General features: G+C 55.2%; 1 protein-coding gene across 1 annotated transcript in view; it reads right to left on the bottom strand.

Moving 5' to 3' along the window:
- Nucleotides 1-4439, bottom strand: part of pi4kb (phosphatidylinositol 4-kinase, catalytic, beta) — a 68463-nt gene extending 64024 nt beyond the window's left edge. The window contains exon 1 of the mRNA XM_041181561.1: nucleotides 3480-4439. The gene's annotated coding sequence lies outside the window, so the exon portion shown is untranslated. The remainder of the gene's footprint in view (nucleotides 1-3479) is intronic.
- Nucleotides 4440-15583: the final 11144 nt, after the last annotated feature.

The following is a 15583-nucleotide window of genomic DNA, read 5'->3' as shown; positions in this document are numbered from 1 at the left end:
CTCTGTTTTTTCAAATCATTTGTTCACGGGGTGTGGGCATCGCTGGCTAGGCCGGCATTTATTGCCCAACCCTCACTGTCCTCCTTCAGAGGGCATTTAAGAGTCAACCGCATTGCCATCACACGTAGGCCAGACCAGGGAAGGGCAGCAGATCTCCTTCCCCAAACTAGATGGGTTTTTAATGGCAATCGGCAGTGGGTTTCACCAGACTTATAACTCCAAATCTTTATTGAATTCAAATTTCAGCACCTGCCACAGTGGGATTTGAACCCGGGTCCCCAGGGCATTACCCTGGGTCACTGACAACACCACCGCCTCCCTACATGTTCACAGTCAGTATTATGGAGAACACTGGGAATAACAATGAGGGACTGACAGAGTCATTGAGGAGTCCAGGTTACATGGTAAGACGCTGCAGAAGTTGAGCTAATTATGCCCGTTGACCATGAGCTCAATGAATTATAGCTGCCCTACATTTGCACGTGTTTGGGGCAGATCGCTTCCTTTCGTCCCCACCACCCCACTCTTTCCGCCACCCCCTCCTCCACACCCCGCCCCCCTCACATCTAACAATGGAACGACCCTCCTGAAGGCTGGCCAAGCCCCGTCAAATTAACATGTGACCATTACCAAAAAAGAAGTGCATGCTTAAAAACCCCCGCTGGATTGGTTAGTACGTATACTGCCCTGTCAGCTTGGCTCTGTTGGGAGCGCCCCTGCCTCATGGGTCAGAGTACTACGGGTCAGACTCCTGGCTCCAACTCAGGCCAACAAATCTAGGCTGCCATTACCTGGTGGTACAGAGGAGGTGCTGCATTGTTGGTGATGCTGGGTGAGATGTCACCAACAACAACCTGCAATCGTGTAGCATCTTCAAGATGCCCCAAGGTGCTTCACAGGAGTGTAGTTACACAAAAGCTCGGCCCGAAGGCCATGGAAGGAGACATCAGGAACAGGTGACCAAAAGTTCGGTCAAAGAAGAGGGTTTTAAGGAGCATCTTGAAGGAAGAGAGAGAGAGTGAGAGTGAGAGGGAGGGGCGGAGATTATGGGGGGTGGCAGAGAGAATTCCAGAGCTTAGGGCCAAGGCAGCTGAAGGCACAGCCGCCAATGGTGCAGCGATGGAAATTGAGAGAGGTTACAGAGATAGGGAGGGGTGTAGGGGCTGGAGGGGGTTACAGAGATAGGGAGGATTGTAGGGGCTGGAGGAGGTTACAGAGATCGGGAGGGGTGTATGGGCTGGAGGAGGTTACAGAGATAGGGAGGGTTGTAGGGGCTGGAGGGGGTTACAGAGATAGGGAGGATTGTAGGGGCTGGAGGGGGTTACAGAGATAGGGAGGATTGTAGGGGCTGGAGGGGGTTACAGAGATAGGGAGGGGTGTAGGGCTGGAGGGGGTTACAGAGATAGGGAGGGGTGTAGGGCTGGAGGGGGTTACAGAGATAGGGAGGGGTGTTGGGGCTGGAGTAGGTTACAGAGATGGGGAGGGGTGTAGGGGCTGAAGGAGGTTCCAGAGATAGGGAAGAGTGTAGTGGCTGGAGAAGGTTACAGAGATAGGGAGGGGTGTAGGATCTGGAGGAAGTTACAGAGATAGGGAGGGGTGTAGGGGCTGGAGGAGGTTACAGAGATAGGGAGGGGTGTAAGGGCTGGAGTAGGTTCCAGAGATAGGGAGCGGTGAAGGGCATGGAGGAGGTCGCAGAGATAGGGATGTAGGGGCTGGAGGGGGTTACAGAGATCGGGAGGAGGGTGGATGAGGAAGCAGATTGAAACGTTCCAATCCCAATGTTGGTTTAAGGCCTGCAGCCCACCCTGCTTGTAACTAGCCCCAGAGCTGAGCAATCAAAGCTGCAGGATGCTGCTCCCCAACCCCTGTGCAGACTTTAACCTCAGCAAACACCCCCAAACTGGCCCTGTTATCTTTTGGTTTCTCTTTCCTTCCAGGTAACTCCAAGGAGACCAGGATACAAAGGGCAAGGCTTTCGGAAGCACAAATTTAAGAATTCAGGATCAGGTGGGGGGGGGGGGGTGGGGGAAAGAGGGAGAGAGAGAGAGAGAGAGAGAGAGAGAGAGAGAGAGAGAGAGAGAGAGAGAGAGAGAAGGAGAGAGAGAGAGAGAGAGAAAGCAAAATTGCCAGCAAAGATGAGGATTAACTTTTTATTACGACCTGGAAGGCGCTGCCTCCAAGGGCAGTAAAAACAGTTTCAACAGGAACTTTCAAAAGGAGAATGCATTAATATTGGGAAGCATTCATGGGCGAGATCGGGGTGGGTGGGAGTAGCTCCACCGCAGAGCCAGCACAGGCACGATGGGCCAAATGGCCTCCTGCTGTGCCAGAGGACGCCAAGTCTCTCTGTTTTTCTCCACCATAACTTTCAACCAGCTCTATGCCTCTGCCCCATCCACACCCCCTGCCCTCCATATCACAATATGCCCTCACTTTTCAGCAACTGATTTCATTCCTGTTTCAACATATTCTAGTTACACAGGGGGAGGTCTTGTGGCGCAGTGTGGTAGCGTCCCTGCCTCTGAGCCAGAAGCTCCGGGTCGATTCCCACCCCAGGACTCGATGGCCGAGGAAGGCACGTTTGTAACGCGGCCAAACAGGTTGAGTACCAACCTGCAAACCCTTCCAAACACAAGCCAATGGCGGGCGGTAAGAGTGGGAGGGGTTCCTGGTCAGCCACGTGACGGAGAGAAAAGTTGGAGCCTCCACCATCCCTATCCATAGCTCCAGGCGTGAGACCCAGATGGGGATTCGGACTCCCCGAAGGCACTGTGACACCACTCACACGGGATACACCAGCACGAAACCAACCAAGTCCAGCTTCAGTGGCCTTTAAGCTACCGTGCGTTCGAGGAAGGAGGGCTGCTGCGTTGTTGGACGTGTTCTCCCAGCCTCCTGGCCCTCTCAACTCCCCCGAGCCCCACCACCCTCAAAAACCATGTTAGCTGGTCGTTCCATCTCAGTGGGATCTTGCTGTGCACAACTGAGGTCACCCTTTGCGACAACAGTGCCGTGAAGTGGTTTGGTACATTTCTGAGCGATGTGCTTTTTTACGTCCCCCAAGTCTTCCTCCGAAGGTGTGGCACGCGAGAGCTTTTCCACCCAAAGCCCAACAAGTTACGCTTCAGCAAGTACACCTCGTCGCACCAGAATAAAAGGAACACAAGCATTTCCTGCTTCCCACCTCCTCATCTGGAGCCATAGACGTACAAAGCAACCATCAAAGCTGCCTCTGGGCAGACTCTGCCCAGTCACAGTAATTTCAGACTTTGCAATTTTCATGGACAGAAAACATTACTCCTTGCATCCTGTTGTACTTCCCAGCCAGATAAAACATCTAATTGCGCAGTTCACGGTGCCCAGCAATTGGAAATTTACCAGTATGTTTCTTAAACATATGATTGTTTATATTAACATATAATAGTAACATGCACACTGTCAATAGCTTTAAGGACTAAGAAAACAGGATTCCTACTCACTGTTTGTGGAGAGGAGTGTAAGTTGAAACCAGGAGTGGAGGAGTCTCTTTAAATTTCCTCAAGAGTGCAAAGGAGAGGGATGGTGAAATGTTAAAATTCCAACGAAAGGTGTCCACAAATGTTCAGCTTCAGAGCCTGTTGTTGCTGCTCCCTTTGCACTGAAGGTGTTCAGGGTGTTATTTGGAAAGTTGAAGCCCCCTGTCCAGGTATTCAGGAGTCCAGCAGGGTCAGGTTGCTATTTAACAGGTTAAACCCCCGCTCCAGGTATTCAGATTGCTATATAACAGGTTAAACCCCCTCTCCAGGTATTCAGGTTGCTATATAACAGGTTAAACCCCCGCTCCAGATATTCAGGTTGCTATTTAACAGGTTAAGTCACCTCTCCGGGTATTCAGGTTGCTATTTAACAGGTTAAGTCACCTCTCCGGGTATTCAGGTTGCTATTTAACAGGTTAAGTCACCTCTCCGGGTATTCAGGTTGCTGTTTTACTGTTTAACAGGTTATATCCCCTCTCCAGGTCTCTAGCAGGCTCAGGCTCAGGCTGCATCCAGCCCCACTTCCCCTCAACACAAACTTCCCCCTCTGCGCAACCTAACTTAACACCTCAAATACGTCAATCAAAGCGACAGGCAGCCTGTCTGTCCAATCAGCGGTGGGACGGTGGTCGGCATCCAGCCGACGGGGACCAATGGACGAAGGGGGAAGGCGAGCGGTGGGTGGGACTTCCGCCGGGTGCAGTCAAGTTTGGTTGTCGCTCGGCTCGCTGGTTTTAAAACCCGCACAAAGGTTGTTCTTTAGTCCCCGAGCAGGGAGTCTTGACGGTAAACGATTCGACCGACCTTTCCGTTTTTTTTGGGGAGGAGTAGTTTTTGTTTTGAATGAAGAACCTGAAGGGACATCCCGCTGCCCTCAGCTCCCCATCGCCATCGCCGCCGATTCCTTTTCTGCTTTTTTTTTAACTCGCAGCCTGAGACTGCCACTAGTGCGCATGTGCGGGGGGCCTGTCTCCACTGCGCATGTGTCAAGACTCGGCCGCCGATGCGCATGTGTTAAATCCTCCTCACATAGTGCGCATGTGCTGAATTCCCCCCAAATACAGTGCGCGTGTGCCGGAGCCTCCCAGCTTCCCCCCCACCACCTCCCGACACACACACAAACACACACACACAGCGCATGTGCACGTTCCTTCCCTGCCACTGCGCATGTGCATTTGGCCCCCTTTTCCCCTCTCTCCCCACCAACCCCTCCCCCAGCCCATCCTTTCCCTCCATCCAACCCCCATGCCAACTGGGATGAAATCCACAGTTTGTGGGACCAGGGTGGAGTGGAGTAGGGTGGGGTAGGGCGGGGTAGGGCAGGGTGGGGTGGGGTAGGGCGGGGTGGGGTGGAGTGGGGTAGGGCGGGGTGGGGTGGAGTGGGGTAGGGCGGGGTGGGGTAGGGTGGGGTGGGGTGGGGTGGGGCGGGGTGGGGTGGAGTGGGGTAGGGCGGGGTGGGGTAGGGTGGGGTGGAGTGGGGTAGGGCGGGGTGGGGTAGGGTGGAGTGGAGCAGGGCGGGGTAGAGTGGGGTAGGGCGGGGTGGGGTAGGGTGGGGTGGAGTGGGGTAGGGCGGGGTGGGGTAGGGTGGGGTGGAGTGGGGTAGGGCGGGGTAGGGTGGAGTGGAGCAGGGCGGGGTAGAGTTGGGTAGGGCAGGGTGGGGTGGGGTAGGGTGGGGTGGAGTGGGGTAGGGCGGGGTAGGGTGGAGTGGAGCAGGGCGGGGTAGAGTGGGGTAGGGCGGGGTGGGGTAGGGTGGGGTGGAGTGGGGTAGGGCGGGGTGGGGCGGGGTGGAGCGGGGTGGAGTGGAGTGGGGTAGGGCGGGGTGGGGTAGGGTGGAGTGGAGCAGGGCGGGGTAGAGTGGGGTAGGGCAGGGTGGGGTAGGGTGGGGTGGAGTGGGGTAGGGCGGGGTAGGGTGGAGTGGAGCAGGGCGGGGTAGAGTGGGGTAGGGCAGGGTGGGGTGGGGTAGGGTGGGGTGGAGTGGGGTAGGGCGGGGTAGGGTGGAGTGGAGCAGGGTGGGGTAGAGTGGGGTAGGGCAGGGTGGGGTGGGGTAGGGCGGGGTGGGGTAGGGTGGAGTGGAGCAGGGCGGGGTAGAGTGGGGTAGGGCAGGGTGGGGTGGAGTGGGGTAGGGCGGGGTGGGGTAGGGTGGAGTGGAGCAGGGCGGGGTAGAGTGGGGTAGGGCAGGGTGGGGTGGGGTAGGGTGGGGTGGAGTGGGGTAGGGCGGGGTGGAGCGGGGTGGGGTAGGGTGGAGTGGAGTGGGGTAGGGCGGGGTGGGGTAGGGCGGGGTGGGGTAGGGTGGAGTGGAGCAGGGCGGGGTAGAGTGGGGTAGGGCAGGGTGGGGTGGGGTAGGGTGGGGTGGAGTGGGGTAGGGCGGGGTGGGGTAGGGTGGAGTGGAGCAGGGCGGGGTAGAGTGGGGTAGGGCAGGGTGGGGTGGGGTGGGGTGGAGTGGGGTAGGGCGGGGTGGGGTAGGGTGGAGTGGAGCAGGGCGGGCTAGAGTGGGGTAGGGCAGGGTGGGGTGGGGTAGGGTGGGGTGGAGTGGGGTAGGGCGGGGTGGAGCGGGGTGGGGTAGGGTGGAGTGGAGCAGGGCGGGGTAGAGTGGGGTAGGGCAGGGTGGGGTGGGGTAGGGTGGGGTGGAGCAGGGCGGGGTAGAGTGGGGTAGGGCAGGGTGGGGTAGGGTGGGGTGGAGTGGGGTAGGGCAGGGTGGGGTGGAGTGGGGTAGGGCGGGGTGGGGTAGGGTGGGGTGGAGTGGGGTAGGGCGGGGTGGGGTAGGGTGGAGTGGAGCAGGGCGGGGTAGAGTGGGGTAGGGCAGGGTGGGGTGGGGTAGGGTGGGGTGGAGTGGGGTAGGGCGGGGTAGGGTGGAGTGGAGCAGGGCGGGGTAGAGTGGGGTAGGGCAGGGTGGGGTAGGGTGGGGTGGAGTGGGGTAGGGCGGGGTGGGGTAGGGTGGAGTGGAGCAGGGCGGGGTAGAGTGGGGTAGGGCAGGGTGGGGTGGAGTGGGGTAGGGTGGGGTGGGGTAGGGCGGGGTGGGGTAGGGTGGAGTGGAGCAGGGCGGGGTAGAGTGGGGTAGGGCAGGGTGGGGTGGAGTGGGGTAGGGCGGGGTAGGGTGGAGTGGAGCAGGGCGGGGTAGAGTGGGGTAGGGCAGGGTGGGGTAGGGTGGGGTGGAGTGGGGTAGGGCGGGGTGGGGTAGGGTGGAGTGGAGCAGGGCGGGGTAGAGTGGGGTAGGGCAGGGTGGGGTAGGGTGGGGTGGAGTGGGGTAGGGCGGGGTGGGGTAGGGTGGAGTGGAGCAGGGCGGGGTAGAGTGGGGTAGGGCAGGGTGGGGTGGGGTAGGGTGGAGTGGAGCAGGGCGGGGTAGAGTGGGGTAGGGCAGGGTGGGGTGGGGTAGGGTGGGGTAGGGCGGGGTAGGGTGGAGTGGAGTGGGGTAGGGCGGGGTGGGGTAGGGTGGAGTGGAGTGGGGTAGGGCGGGGTGGGGTAGGGTGGAGTGGAGCAGGGCGGGGTAGAGTGGGGTAGGGTGGGGTGGAGTGGGGTAGGGCGGGGTGGGGTAGGGTGGAGTGGGGTAGGGCGGGGTAGAGTGGGGTAGGGCAGGGTGGGGTAGGGTGGGGTGGAGTGGGGTAGGGCGGGGTAGGGGAGTGGAGCAGGGCGGGGTAGAGTGGCGTAGGGCAGGGTGGGGTAGGGTGGGGTGGAGTGGGGTAGGGCGGGGTGGGGTAGGGTGGAGTGGAGCAGGGCGGGGTAGAGTGGGGTAGGGCAGGGTGGGGTGGAGTGGGGTAGGGCGGGGTGGGGTAGGGTGGAGTGGAGCAGGGTGGGGTGGAGTGGGGTAGGGCGGGGTGGGGTAGGGTGGGGTGGAGTGGGGTAGGGCGGGGTGGGGTAGGGTGGAGTGGAGCAGGGCGGGGTAGAGTGGGGTAGGGCAGGGTGGGGTGGGGTAGGGTGGGGTGGAGTGGGGTAGGGCGGGGTAGGGTGGAGTGGAGCAGGGCGGGGTAGAGTGGGGTAGGGCAGGGTGGGGTAGGGTGGGGTGGAGTGGGGTAGGGCGGGGTGGGGTAGGGTGGAGTGGAGCAGGGCGGGGTAGAGTGGGGTAGGGCAGGGTGGGGTGGAGTGGGGTAGGGCGGGGTGGGGTAGGGTGGAGTGGAGCAGGGCGGGGTAGAGTGGGGTAGGGCAGGGTGGGGTAGGGTGGGGTGGAGTGGGGTAGGGCGGGGTTGGGTGGAGTGGAGCAGGGCGGGGTAGAGTGGGGTAGGGCAGGGTGGGGTGGAGTGGGGTAGGGCGGGGTGGGGTAGGGTGGAGTGGAGCAGGGCGGGGTAGAGTGGGTTAGGGCAGGGTGGGGTAGGGTGGGGTGGAGTGGGGTAGGGCGGGGTGGGGTAGGGTGGAGTGGAGCAGGGCGGGGTAGAGTGGGGTAGGGCAGGGTGGGGTGGGGTGGGGTAGGGTGGAGTGGAGCAGGGCGGGGTAGAGTGGGGTAGGGCAGGGTGGGGTGGGGTAGGGTGGGGTGGAGTGGGGTAGGGCGGGGTAGGGTGGAGTGGAGTGGGGTAGGGCGGGGTGGGGTAGGGTGGAGTGGAGTGGGGTAGGGCGGGGTGGGGTAGGGTGGAGTGGAGCAGGGCGGGGTAGAGTGGGGTAGGGCAGGGTAGGTTGGGGTGGGGTGGGGTGGGCAGGAAGAGTGAAGAAATCATGCGTTGTCTTGCCTAGATTGCTTGTCGAATGTTTGAGACTGAAAGAGAAACTTAATTTCAGAAACAAAAGCCCAAAAGTGCTTGGAAAAAAAACTCCGCGGGTCCGGCAGCATCTGTGGAGGGAGAGAGGGAAACATGGTCAACATTTTGAGTCTAGTGTGACCCTTCTTCAGAGCTGCAAAGAGAAGTGGAAATGTGATGAAATTTGGACTGGAAGGCCAGCGATTGTTGGGGGCTAAGGAGGGATTGACAAAGATGTCATGAACTAAAGAACAAAGGGGGTATTAATGGTAACGGTTCATGCTAAAAGAGGTGCTGATAGTGGCATAAAGGTAAGAAAGCAGAATGTGATAATAGCAGGACGAGGGTAGCATTGCGGGAAAGAACAACATGGAATAAGTAATAAGTGGCCCTGGTAGGGGATGGGGTGGGGGAAAGAAAGGATGGATAATGGGATAGAAGGGTGGATAAAATCACAGGTAAATGAATAAAAATAAGTGAATAATAAATAAAAATGAAGTGGGGAAAAAGGGGATTTTTAAAAAGGGTTTGAGGATGGAGGAGAGTGTTCATGGTCCGAAGTTCTTGAACGCAATGCTAAGTTCAGAAGGCTGTAAGGTGCCTAATCGGAAGATGAGGTGCTGTTCCTCCAGTTTGCGGTGGGTTTCACTGGAACGTTGCTGCAGGCCAAGGATGGACAAGTGGGAAAGAGAGCAGGGTGGAGTGTTTGAAATGGCAATCGACAGGGAGGTCTGGGTCATGCTTGTGGATAGACCGGAGGTGTTCCTCAAAGCGGTCACACAGTCTGCGTTTCATTTCCCCAATGTACAGGACAGCACATTGGGAGCGGTGGATGCAATCAACCAAATTGAAGGAGGTGCAAGTGAAGCGCTGCTTCACCTGAAAGGAGTGTTTGGGCCCTTGGACAGTGAGGAGGGAGGGGGTAAAGGTTGCACCTTCTGCGATTGCATGGGAAAGTGCTTTTGGAAGGGGATGAGGCGTTGGGGGTGATGGAGGAGTGGACCAGGGTGTCCCGGCGGGAACGATCCCTGCGGAATGCCGCTGGGGGTGTGAAGGGAAGATGTGTTGGTGGTGGCATCATGCTGGAGTTGGCTGAAATGGCGGAGGATGATCCTTTGAAAATGGAGGCTGGTGGGGTGATAAGTGAGGACAAGGGGGGACCCTATCATGGTTCTGGGAGAGAGGGGAAGGTGTGAGGGGAGCGGCGCAGGAGATGGGTCAGACACGGTTGAGAGTCCTGTCAACCACCATGGGAGGGGAAACCTCGGTTAGGGAAGAAGGAATACATGTCATAAGCGCTGTTTTGGAAAGTGGCATCATCAGAACAGATGCGATGGAGGCGAAGAAACTGAGATAATGGGATGGATTCCTTACAGGAGTCAAGGTGTGAGAAGCTGTAGTCAAGCTAGCTGTGGGTTTATAATGAATATTGGTAGACAGTCTATCACCAGAAATGGAGACAGAGAGGTGAAGGAAGGGAAGGGAAGTGTCTGAGATGGACCATATGAAGGTGATAGAGGGGTGGACATTGGAAGCAAAATTGATAAATTTTTCCAGGTCCAGACTACAGCATGAAGTGGCACCAAAACAGTCATCGATGTATCGAAGAGTTGTGGGAGGGGGCCTGAGTAGGACTGGAACAAGGAATGTTCCACGTACCCCATAGACAGGCATAACTGGGACCCATGTGGGTACCTATAGCCATACCTTTCTTTGGAGGAAGATAAGTATAAATTTCGTCACATCTCCACTTCTCTTCAGCTCTGAAGAAGGGTCATATAGACTCGAAATATCAACTCTGTTTCTATCTCCACAGATGCTGTTAGACCTGCTGAGTTTTTCCAGCACTTTCAGTTTTTGTTTCAGATTCCCAACATCCACAGTATTTTGCTTTTAAACTAATATTTCAGTTCCTTCGGAGGGAAAGAAAAGAAACTTGTGACTTCAGGTTCCTGGCTGTGACACCAGATTTCTGGGAAATCAGATCACTACCTCAGGCTGCAAGGGAAACTGAAACTGATTGAAACCAAAAGGAAAATGTCAACGATCAGATTTCGGCAGCAGCTGAGGAGAGGGTACGTGACAGCAGAAGAGGAGGAGACCTGAATTTAGCAGCAGGGCTGCTGAAATAAATTTACTGCTGCAGCTTCAGATATTTACAGGGCCTGATTGATCAGAGAATAGAATACAGGGTAGTTGGATGAAGGTGATTCTGGGGAATCCACACCATCAGGATTGTCATGAGTGGAGCTAAGGGGATTCTGCAGAAATGTAACCTTTTGGTGATGACCATATCTGTGGAACTCGAATGGAGTAAAGCTGCTGTCAGAGGCAACTTGGTCACCAGATCTGACAATAAAAAAAGGGAATTGAAGGAATTGAACTCTATCTGAGGAAGACAGTTTTGAAGGACTCTTGCAACTGCACGTTGTGCTAAAGGGACTGCCAGTAAATCCATGAGGCCCAACTCTTATCGGTTTCTTCCATTGGGGGGTCGTTCTAAGATTTAGGCTATTGGTCTCAATGGGGGTCATAACAACACCCTTAAATCACCAAAGCCTTCACCTTTCTTTGTTTTCCACTGCCACAATAGACCCTCATCAGTGCCAACTTCTTCATATTACCCCCTGATGGTTGTCAGGACCCTGACTAAGCGACCGGTGCGCATTGCCCCCCACCACCCTGATTGCCCCCCCAACTACATATTCCTTCCACACCTTATTTACCCTGTGCCGCCCGACTGTCCCTCCTCCTGTTTTAAGGGGAGGATAACGCACTCCCGGACACGGGAGGAGGCCACTGGGCCCCTCGAGCCTGCTCCGGCATTTGATAAGCTCATGACTGATCCAAGCGTGGTCTCAAACCCACTTTCCTGCCCCCCCCCCTCCCCCCCGCACCACAACACTCGACTTCCTTGTCGATCAAAAATCCGTTCAACTCAGCCTTTGAATATGCTCAATGTCCCCAGCCTCCAGTGCTCTCCGGGGGAGAGAATTCCACAGACTGACGACCCTCTGAGAGAAGGAATTCCTGCTCAACGAACTATGTTGAAACTGTGCCCCCTGGTCCATCCTAACAGCACCCGCCCCGTCAAGCGTCCCCCTCCCCCCCCCCGAAGCTTGTTGCCAAGCCGCTGTAGGCACTGATCGTCGTGGTGACGCACTGCCTGCCCGCCCACCCACAGGTGAGGTCACCATTTTCCCCTACCATCGGCTAGGGCCTCCCAGGCTTGAGAATCAAAGTTTAGAGCCTCCATGTCAAGCTCACAAGCATCTGTGAAGTGGAGCTCTCGGCGTCCTGGTCTTCAGGCTCCAGTCACCTCGCCGTACAGGAAACCTTGGGAATACATTCATCTTCCTTCCTGCCAATCTACCCGAGCCAACAAAGATGCTTCGACCTGATGAGTGCCAACATATTTGGGGAGATTTGCCATATCCCTAATTGCCCCCTTGAGAAGGTGGTAGGGGTGAGCCGCCTTCTTGAGCCGCTGCAGTCCCTGTGGTGTGGGTACACCCACCGTGCTGTTTAGGGAGGGAGTTCCAGGATTTTGACCCAGCGACAGTGAAGGAATGGCCAATATATTCCCAAGTCAGGATGGTGAGCGGCTCGGAGGGGAACTTGCAGGTAGTGGTGTTCCCCATGTGTCTGCTGCCCTTGTCCTTCTAGATGCTACAGTTCACAGGTTTGGGCGGCGCTGTCGAAGGAGCCTTGGTGAGTTGCTGCAGTGCATCTTGTAGATGGTACACACACTGCTGCTACTGTGCGTCGGTGGTGGAGGGAGCGAATGTTTGTGGATGGGGTGCCGATCAAGCGGGGCTGCTTTGCCCTGGATGGTGTCGAGCTCCTTGAGTGTTGTTGGAGCCACACTCATCCAGGTAGGTGGAGAGTATTCCATCACACTCCTGACTCGTGCCTGCTAGATGGTGGACAGGCTTTGGAGGAGTCAAGAGGTGAGTAATTCGCCACAAGATTCCTAGCCTCTGACCTGCTTCATCTGTACACAGGATTTCCAACCATGGTCTGTGCTGGGTTAGTGCCTTCAGCCAGGGCGACATTAGTGTTACAATTTGTCTTGGTGAAAAGAAATGACAGAGAAGCTGGGATTGTTCTCCTTGGAGCAGGGAAGGTTAAGGGGGAGATTTAATCTAGGCGTTCAAAACCATTAAGGGGGGTTCCGATAGAGTAAATAGGGAGAAACTGTCTCCATTGGCAGGAGGGTGGGTAACCATTGGGGACACAGATTGAACAAAATCGGCAAAAGAACCAGAGGAGGAAGATGAAGGCCTGAACATATTCCTTTTGTTTGCAGAGAGTGGATCCCAACATATGAACAACTTGCTGAACAATCCTGAATGTGCTAATAGCGACACTAACTTAAGCTAATTAGTCGAGCTTGTAACATGGCTCACTTCCGAGAAACGAGGTACATTCATACACAGGGACACAGTCTCTGTACACAAAAGGAATATGTTCAAGCCTGGTGCCTTGTTGTTGAATTCCAGAGCACTTGGGGAACCAGTAGTGTCCCGTTGCTTTCCCCACAGCAACGCCTCGGCCAATCAGAGTGGACTAGCCAACCAATCGGCACACTTTTCTCCTGTAGTATAAATTGTTGTGAGTTTGAAATTGGGCATTCTTGTGTTTGTCCTGATGCGTGCAAGACGAAAAGCTTCAGCAACACGGCTCTCTCTCCATCAAGATTCAAGACGCTCGACAGCGGGAACCAAAGGCACACACTAGAGAAACGAGTATGTCATCAAATTGTTTTATTATTCACATTTTTAACAATTATTATATTTCACTTTTGTAAAAAAAAACGAAAGTCCCTCAGTACATAGGCAAATGGGTTAGTGGAAGCCATGAAAGATCAGTCTCTCTCTCTCTGGAGTTGGTTATTGCTGGAGTGAGGGGCCAATCCATTGAGAGGAAAGACACTATGACACATCTAAAGAGGGCAATGGGTCAGATGTGTAATCTCAGTAATAATCCGTGGGTGTCACTGACACTCCCCGCCCCACCCCCCTCCCCCCCCCAGTTTGCCGAATTGCTCCGCATTCAGGGAGGAATTTCCCAGACACTCTTCCTGATTATTGGTAGCAGGATTTTTGTTCTTTGCTTCTCGATTAGCCGCCTGGATGTTGTGCACAATTGTAAGGTGTGGCAGTTCGTTGGGACAAGCTGTCCCTGTTCTTTCACTCTCTCGGTCATCTTCAACTCGTTCCAAAGCTCTGTTAGCCCCGCCCCACCCTGCCCCCTCTGTATCCTGTCTCACACCCAGTCCTGTTTACCCATTACCCTCTCCCCCTGGGTTGCTCACTGACCTAGTGGCTCCCGATCCAGCAGCGCCTCAATTTTAAAACACTCATCCTTGTTATCTAATCCCTCCATGCCCCTCACCCCCTCCCTATTTCTGTATCCTCCTCCAACCTCTACACCCCTCCCTATCTCTGTAACCTCCTTCAGCCCCTACATCCCTCCCTATCTCTGTACCCTCCTCCAACCCCTACACCCCTCCCTATCTCTGTAACCTCCTCCAGCCCCTACACCCCTCCCTATCTCTGTAACCTCCTCCAGCCCCTACACCCCTCCCAATCTCTGTAACCTCCTCCAGCCCCTATAACACTCCGAGATCTCTGCGCTCCTCCAATTCCGGCCTCTTCAGCACCCCCCCCGATTCCCATCGCTCCACGATTGGCAGCCGTGCCTTCAGCTGCCTGGGGGGGGCCCTGAGCTCTGGAATGCCCTCCCTAAACCTCTCTGCCTCTCTCTCTCTCTCTTTTCGGATGCTCCTTAGAACCCCACTCTGTTACCTATTCTAATATCTCCTGGTGCGGCTCCGGGTTGAATTTTTTTCCATTAAGACCCCACTGAAGCACCTTGGGACTGATTTTCTCTGACAAAGGTGCTACATCGATGCAAGTTGCTGCTGTAACTTATGTCCTTGGCAAAACGACTCATTAGGACTGGCAACCCTGCTTGGCACAAAGCTTGTTTATTAAGAAATGTAAAAAGACATTTAAAAAAAAATCGATTTGAACAAAACGTTTCCCAATCCTGTGTTCGTCGTTTACACGTGTTCTTTTTTTGCAGACAAGACATCAGTGCAAAGATCTTTCCCGGAACTGATGATTCCATTTGTAAAGAGCTTCAGGAATCTGACAAATATGTTAAAGCCATTAATGTGCTCACTTTCGCTCTCTCTCTCTATAGTCTCAGTAATTTCTCGGTGTATCATGGTATGAAGCTTGTAAAAGAGCGACGGCCTGGGGGTGGGGAGTGGTCACCGAAATGCCAGGATGGTTACAGGGCAGAGGGAGGCCATTCTGCCCATTGTGCCTGTGCTGACTCCTTGCATGATCGACTCACTCACAGTGTGGCACTCCCTCAGTCATGGCAACAGCTACCTCCACCGTACTCTCAGGCAGTGCCTTCCAGATTCAACAGTAAATTGCAAAAAAAAAGGGGGAGAATGGGGTAGATATTTGAAGAGGAACAATCTGCAGGGAGACGGGAGGAGGAACGGGGTGGGGGGGTGGGACTAAATTGGATAGCTCTTTCAGAGAGCCAGCTCAGGGCACGATGGGCTGAATGGCCTCCTCCTGTGCTGCAAGTTTGTCGAAGAACGAGTATCTTCTCCCAATCTCCTAACCTCCGCATCAACTTCCAAAACTCCCACTGCACGCCAGAGCTGTCACACTGGAGTTATTGGAAGCGGGGAGAGCAACGATGGGGTGGGGATAGGGGGGAATATTCGGACAGATGTTTAACTTGTTCCTCCCACTCACTTCACAGATGCAGTTTTGACTCACTGCTCATTAGGATTTCACGGCGCGTTGTTCGAAAATTGAAACCAAGTTCAGTCGAAGTCCATCTAAGGCTTTAATCCCTCTGACTGACAAGTAAGTATGTGTGCGCTGTGTGAGTGCGTGCATGAGACAAAGAGGGAGAGAGAGAAGTTAAGCACATGCGAGACCTGTAATCTCTGTAGCTGTGGAAACCGTAACAACACACAAGGAACCTCACAAATCCTCACCGTGAAAATATTTTGGTTCATCGAATATTCATGCTACTCCTCGTAGCAGGATTTTGGCAATTTGGATTTGCTCTTGGGCACCCACCCCCATGACACACCTCCGATGACGATTTGCACTTTTCAGAGACTGAGAACTAAAAGGAAGACCTGCATTTCTATAGCACCTTCCCAGCCTCAGGATATCCCAAAGCGTCTCACAGCCAATTTCAGGAGTACACTCACTGTTGTAATGTATGAAACACAGCAAATTCTACACTACAAGATCCACGAATAGCAATGCGATCATGACCCAGATCATTTTTTTAAGTGATGTTGACTGAGGGGTAAATAATGGGATTACTCCCCCCCCCGCCCACCCCTCCCTCCCTCCC

This window comes from Carcharodon carcharias (assembly GCF_017639515.1).
Source record: "Carcharodon carcharias isolate sCarCar2 chromosome 36 unlocalized genomic scaffold, sCarCar2.pri SUPER_36_unloc_1, whole genome shotgun sequence".
Taxonomy (NCBI): Eukaryota; Metazoa; Chordata; class Chondrichthyes; order Lamniformes; family Lamnidae; genus Carcharodon; species Carcharodon carcharias.
The sequence above is the reverse complement of the archived record's forward strand: the minus strand, read 5'-3'. Positions and strand labels throughout refer to the sequence as shown.